Here is a 7,217-nt window from a genome sequence, read left to right on the forward strand (position 1 = left end):
GGCCTACCATAACTTACCAACTCTAGCCTACACTGTAGACCATAAACTGGCTATTTATATGACCAATGTATTTGTATTCTGTATTCTGCTTTATGAAGCAGAATTACGCACTGCTACTTGGAACGTAACACATTTTTGTTGGCAGGAGAGAGAATGACAGCGATTAACAAATTGCACTTGTTGCTGGTTACCAATAAATAGGCCTAGGCTACTATATATTTTTTTGCAAACAACAAAAACAGAAAGGATGGAGACAGCAAAGCTAGAGATGGGCAGGAACAAGGTCAATTGGTAGAAATGCTTGTCAAAACGTTAGGAGCTGGATGTGTGGATGAATGAAGCACAAGTATGCTTTATAAGCATGCACACTGTTTAAAGTTAGGCTATGGCTACACGGTAAACTACAAGTAAACCAAAGTTAGCTTTTTTTAGGGCTGGATAAAGTTGACCAAATGGATATAGGCTGTTAAGCATGAATAAACTAGGCTACTTTGTTGCTCCAACCCTTCCAACGTTAATGGGGACGGATGTTGACATTTTCCGTATTTTGCATGAGAAACCCGGGAAATCTCCCTTATTTTCATTGTTCAATATTGACAGAGCTATGGAACGAAAGAGAACGTTATATGGCGACAGAAATCAACTATCAAACAAGCCACTTTTTGCTGTTTTCATTAATACAAAAGATGGGTGACCCCCCCCCTCCTTGACAAAAAAAGTTAGGTGACCCTCCCCTCAACAAAGAATAAAAAGACATGACCCTCCCCTATTTTCCTCCGGTGACCCCGTTTATAAATTACGAACGGTCCCTAAAGCTCAAGAAAAGCAGAAAACCTATCAAGAATATACAAGTTAAGTGCTAGCAGGATTAGCCAAACTGCCAGTCGGTGACATCACAATGGCTACTGCATACTTACCTAGCGTTCATGGGCTTCGGAAAAACCTTTCTCCGAGTGAAAACATCATCATTTCGCGTCATTCACGTCACTTAATGTGTGAGTCAGAGGTCGGAAACTGGGGCTAGATTTTGCTAACAGAGTTGCCCAGTTAGGGGCTCGTCATCACTTTTGTCGTCACGTTGTAGTTCGTTTGTAGTCCATGTGGCCTTTCATGTCCAACAGTTTTAATGTGAACTTGGTAATTTGCCGTTTTTGTCACTTGAAAGCTGCATATCTTTCTTTCACGAGCATCTTACACTATATTTTAAGCAAATACAGTTGTTTGTTTAGGATTAGTGAGTGTATGTTTTAACCTTTGTTGTGGCATCCATGTTTGTCACACATTTCGACGGCAAAGCACATGAACACTTGCTGTGGGAAAAACAAAGTAGCCATGGGGGCGGTCCTTGTCATTCCGAGGTGCTCTGAATGCACCCTTACAACCGGACCCGCGTCACACAGAGCAGGTTGTTTGCGCCACGCTCCTTTTGAGGGGAAAACCTTCCCTTAGAACAAGCCAAGTGAACCGGTACTGGTAGACATGCCGCAAAAGTTAAACGTTTCCTAAGTGCCATCAAACGTGCAGCCCAGGGACCAAAGAAGAGTGTTAAGCAGAAAAACAGTGAGCTAACATCATGTGACGGCGGTGTCTCGGTGGCGGTGTCTCTTTCATCCGATGCACCTGGGGAACCCGAATGCAGTGATGGTGATGGCGTGAATGAAACTGGTTTCGCGAAGCCCCTGGTGGAGAGCGAGAGGGCACAAATGATGGCGGAGATCGACCTTTTAAGACGAGAGAGAGACCAGGCCAGAGATGAGTGCCAGAACATCACCCGAGAACGCTTAAGTGCCCGAGCTGTGGAGGGAGACGACCGTAAATGCAAAGCTATGACGGGTCTCAGCTGGACAGTGTTTGTGTGTTTACACGATTTTTTACTCCAGTTTATAAAAGGAAGAAGCTTTAAAGTGCCTACACAAGACCAACTATTTATAACATTGCTCAAACTTCGACAAAACCCATCAATCTCCCTTCTCTGTCATGTCCTGGATATGAAAACCTCAACCGTGACTGACATGCTAACCAGATGGATCAATATCATGCATTCCAAAATAACATTTCTCATTCATTGGCCAGACAGGGAATGTATCTTTACTGCAATGTCTCCTGTTATGAAAGCGAAATTCCCACAGCTAACATCCATCATTGACTGTTTTGAGATACGCATCGAATATTCAAGGAAATTGAAGGCAAGGTAAATACAAATATTGTGAACAGTATTTCAGTTTTATTGATTGTTAAACAATGCACCATAATTTTACTGATTGATTTGTAATGAAAAACTGTTTTTTTTATTTTTACTTCTACACAGAGCAAAGACGTACTCTCACTACAAGAAGTGGGCTACGGTGAAGTACTTCATTGCTTGTAACCCAGCTGGGAGTGTCACGTTTTTATCGAAGGGATGGGGTGGCAGAGCATCTGATGTCAAGATTGTTAGACAGTCAGGATTCATATCCCACCTGTACCACCAACCTGGAGATCAGGTAATGTACACTATTCAATCTAAACACATTTGCAGAAGTGAAGAAAATGAGGATAGGTAGAACTGCCCTGATATCTGTTTGGATTGTCTATGTGTTCCAGGTCTTAGCTGATCGAGGTTTTACACTTCAAGAGGACTTTGCATTGTTAGGTGCACATCTCATTACTCCAGCATTTACAAAGGGGAGGAAACAGCTGTCAGGAAGAGAAGTGGAAGAATCCAGACTGAAATCCAATGTGCGGATTCATATCGCTAAGTTGTTCACAATGTTTTGGTTTTTTTTGCAAACTAAGGAACAACACATTAGGATATAGTGCAATATCATGGGTTTATTAACTTATACAGTATTTTTTTGGACGTATCATAAGTAAACTTAAATAAACTTAACTTAAATCACGCTAAGACATTTTCATTTAAACACGCACTACTTTGCACACTCACATACATCATCAGCACAATGCACTGCGCGCGCACACACATACACACGCACACACTTAACTTTCAGCACTTCATACATCCCCCACTACCCCATGGATCTGTTATACATCTTTCTACACACCACACACAACATTCCTCTCTACCACCCATCCACCACCCTTCTGCCCCCACCAACACACACACTGCAAAATACCCATACTCCTGTACAAACACTACACATTTAGAATGCAAGCATGGTTTCATCTATGTTGTTTTACTCGTAGAACGCGTCATTGGTGCACTGAAAAATAGGTTCCATGTTCTTGATGGCCCACTTCCTGTCCAGTTCGTGAAGTCCCTGCGAGATGAAATGGAGAACAAAGAGGTTGCAACAATTGATAAAATTGTACATGTTTGTGCTGCCTTATTAAACATGTCACCAAGCGTGGTGTTCAACCATGAGAGAGTTGGGGATGCAGAATCAGCACAATAAAAGCCATATAGATCAATTGCCTAGAAGTAGTGTTTTCTTATTTTCTTAATACTGTATATCTTGATTAATTGCTTATAAAAGGAAATAAATGGACCTTTGAACTTTTTTAAATCAAACCACTTCCTGGTCCATTGTGGTGGATGAGGCTCCTGTCAGACGTGGGTATATATGTCCAGCCCAGAACCTGCTTATTACATCTAGGCTTTTCACGATGAAATCCTCATCTCTGGCAACACGGAAGATACTGCTCTGCTGTGGGGTCCATGTTATAAAATCTGCATATTTTGCATGGCAGGTGAACATCTGCATCTGGACCTGTAAGATAAATTACATTTCTCTGTGAACCACTGTTAGACATAGCACATAGGATCAAAGTTTAAAATGTACCTGTGTAACAGATAAAACATAGTTTCAAATGTACCTGTGTATAGTATGTATGATTTTTTTTTAAGGAGATCAATGTGTCCAGGTGGCCCTCTGTCCAGTTGGTAGAACCCTCATTTGCCCACTTAAAGGGACACTTGGCTTCCACCACGCCATTGCCACAGCACTCACATGAGACATATCCATCACATGACACCCCGATGTAAGGCCTCTCCTGAGATATTCTAAACCCAGCTGTGTCTACCTTTAGGTTATTGTGGGGTTTTGAAATGTCCTCAATCTGAATCCTCAGTCCTGAAGCAATGATGCAAGGTGACGTGTTGGGTGTAGCACTGCACAGACCGAGAACATATTTATACACTGTAAAAAGTTTAACGTAAAATTTACAGCAACTTGCTGGCAGCAAATAACCAGCAAGTTGCTGTATTTCACTCTACAGTACACCTACTGTATATGAAATCACAGTACCTATGCCTGATACTGTAAATGCAAACTACAGTAGTACTACCAGTGCTGTAATGTATACAGCATTGAATTGTCTACCGTATTTTTAATCACAGTACTTATGGATCATACTGTAACTAAGTACAGTAGTAATACCAGTGCTGTAATATTATATACAGTAATTTTGGGAAATTCATATCCTGCTTTATCTACAGCCAGGATAAATTTGGCTAGGCCTAGTTATGGTTTAGGCTACACAAACTTGCATAAATAACCATTGACAACTTGTTATCAGTTTGAAAAGCAAGTACATTTATTCACTTTTTTCCGTTTAGAAATTCTCGTGTGCTGCATCCTAACGTTAGACCAACGGTTGCAGTCAGCCTGATCCACCACCAGTAGCAGAGTGAAGCAGCACCTAGCAGAAATAGAAGAAGAAAAGATAAATCGTGTTAGATAACAATGTTCAACTGAAACTGAAGGCTACTTACAAGGGAAACTTTAGAATAATCATTTATATATATATACTGTATGTTTTTTGAGTTTACTGTCAAAATGCCAGGCTGAAGATGGTGTTAGCATAACTCAGTTTCGCAAGGTATATTTAACGTTAGCCAGCTGGGTGAGCTCATTGATGATGTTTGCTTGCAGCAACAGCCATTCGCGCTGTTCGTCCGAACAACGGTTAATGATAGTCAGATGTGACTTAAAGTTAACTTATATCAATATTGCTAAAGTTCGCCTATTAAACTCACAAAACCGTACATGATTACGGGGAGTTAACGTTACATAAGTCAGCTAAACCTCCACGTTAACGTTAACCAGCAGCACATCATCTTCAGCCTAACATTTGTGACAGTAACATACTAGGCCTAGCACTACTAACGTTAGTGAATGTTTTATATAAATGATATGAATATAATAAACTGTAACTTACTGAGAACTAAGGTAGGCCTAATATAAATGAGACTGCCATAACGTTAACGTAACATAAAACATTAACGTTAATGCCACCGTCACAGCAACTATGATAGCTAGCCTAACGTTAGCTGCTACTACTTAGTTGATCCAACAAGCATGGATGAGTTGTAAGTTAGACAGTACAACGTACATAGACTGTACACATGCCCGAATTTAATGTAGTACACTTTCACAATGAAACATTAACGTTAGCTGCTACATAAATAAATGCTTGCTTACCATTAAGGTGGAGCTGCGAACTTGTCAGAGTGCTGAACACCGTTGGTCTGACTGACTGAACTGTTGCCAGATGCCAGCAAGGTTTTCCAGCCCAAAGCCTCGCCAAAAACCGCGAGAATGCACAAAAAACCGCCCAAATTTGCTTTTGCTTGTTTCTCATTTAAACACATTGAAATCATTAACAAGCTTTAAAATTACCCATTTTTGGACTTAGCCTTAGCCAATTTCAGAAACAATATTCAATCAAATGAACGCAAAAGTAGGCTACACGGACCTCAGTCAGACTATTCTTCTATAAGCTTATGTTACGGAAAATAATGCAATAAACGTAGACTATCAATGAGTCTGTGTCAATAGACGCTTGGAACAAAAGCATTCAGTAGGCTAGCCTAACATACAAACATTGAGTGGATATGAACATACAAAATAGCCTAACGCACAACATTTAAATTATTTATAATAGCAACATGACATGCATATTCATGTATTAGATGAAATCGCATTGATTATAGAACAGGGGTGTCGACTCTTTGAAGAGGCAGTGCGTTCATAACTGGTGGGCCAGCTCTAGGCTACAAAAAATATTTTCATAGGCCTACGCCAAATGTAGGCTAAAGGCTTGAGTTAAACTTGAGTCTGACACCTGTGATTTAGAACAATTAATTAATACATAGGCGCTATCTATTCCTTGAGACAGGCAGTTAGGCCTAGAGTTTTAATGAAAATCGCGCTGAACATAGGCTATTTAGGACAGTGTCAGTGCGCTCTTTGCAGAAGCAGTGCGTTCATGCATGGCAACTCTATACACGCAAAAAATATTTTCATACGCCAGATATAGGTTAAAGGCAAACTTGAGTTTGACACCTGTAATTTAGAACAATTAGTAGGCCTACCTGACAGGCAGTTAAACCTAGAGTTTTCATGAAAGTCGAGTTGAACGAACAGGGGTGTCAGTGCGCTGCAGAAGCAGAACGTTCATGCATGGCGGGCCATCTCTACACAAAAAACATAGGCCTATGGCCTAGGCCCTTCGTGAAAATTGCTTTGAGCAATTGTTATTAGGCCTAAAAATAATTAAAAAGTTCTAGTAGGCTTTGTCAAACTTCCTCAACAACTGTCGGGCTGGACGGAACGTGGGCCGTAGTCCTATGTCAAGCCATTCGCGCAAGACCTGTGCGCACATCCATCAACCCTGAAAGAAGGGGAAAGTCCATCCTGTCTCGTAGGTAATCTTTCAGCAGTGTGCACCCTCATAAAGAGATTGACTGTAATGAGAAAATGATCTTTGCCCACTTTGGCATATTGATATTGTCAGTCAGCTAGCTAAATTTGAAAACCCCGCGAGCTGTGTGTTTGAAGGGCGGTTTGCGCCGCAGTAGGGGAGAACCAGACTGAAACACTTTTTAATTAAACGTAATTTACAAAGACATCGTAAAACACTGAAAGCTAATATTTTGTCACAAGCAACCTACATCTGTCCTCTGTCAAATACAGTTGCATTTTCAGGTCTGAACAAAACCATTCAGTAGTTATTTAAGGAGAAATCGAACGTGCGTTTTGTTTCATTCGTCCCTCCTGGCCGGGATAAATGAAACGACATGGGGGACGAAAGAAACATACAGCTTAAACTTCCCACAACTTCAATATTTGACAACATCATGAATGGTACTTAATATGTGTTATTTTAGATAAATTACTGCTGGGCTTTACTGTCTGCTATGAATATCTAACAACTTATTGCCGTCATTGTGAAGCGCATATCTCGCGGTTATGGAAATACCATGCACTATGCCATTT

The 7,217-nt window shown here is 40.7% G+C and overlaps 1 long non-coding RNA gene across 1 annotated transcript; it reads right to left on the minus strand.

The window, feature by feature from the left end:
• Nucleotides 1-4,505: 4,505 nt before the first annotated feature.
• Nucleotides 4,506-5,481, minus strand: LOC143112571 (uncharacterized). Its single transcript, XR_012984782.1, has 2 exons — nucleotides 5,421-5,481; nucleotides 4,506-4,638 (listed from the first exon to the last, which is right to left on the minus strand). It is a non-coding gene; the product is annotated as an uncharacterized LOC143112571 (long non-coding RNA).
• Between the last annotated feature and the right edge of the window lie 1,736 nt (nucleotides 5,482-7,217).

The sequence above is a fragment of the Alosa pseudoharengus genome, unplaced genomic scaffold (assembly GCF_046254945.1).
Source record: "Alosa pseudoharengus isolate Yale_2024_CS ecotype anadromous, Long Island Sound unplaced genomic scaffold, YU_APseudo_1.1 YU_APseudo_1.1_scf_8, whole genome shotgun sequence".
NCBI lineage: Eukaryota > Metazoa > Chordata > Actinopteri > Clupeiformes > Clupeidae > Alosa > Alosa pseudoharengus.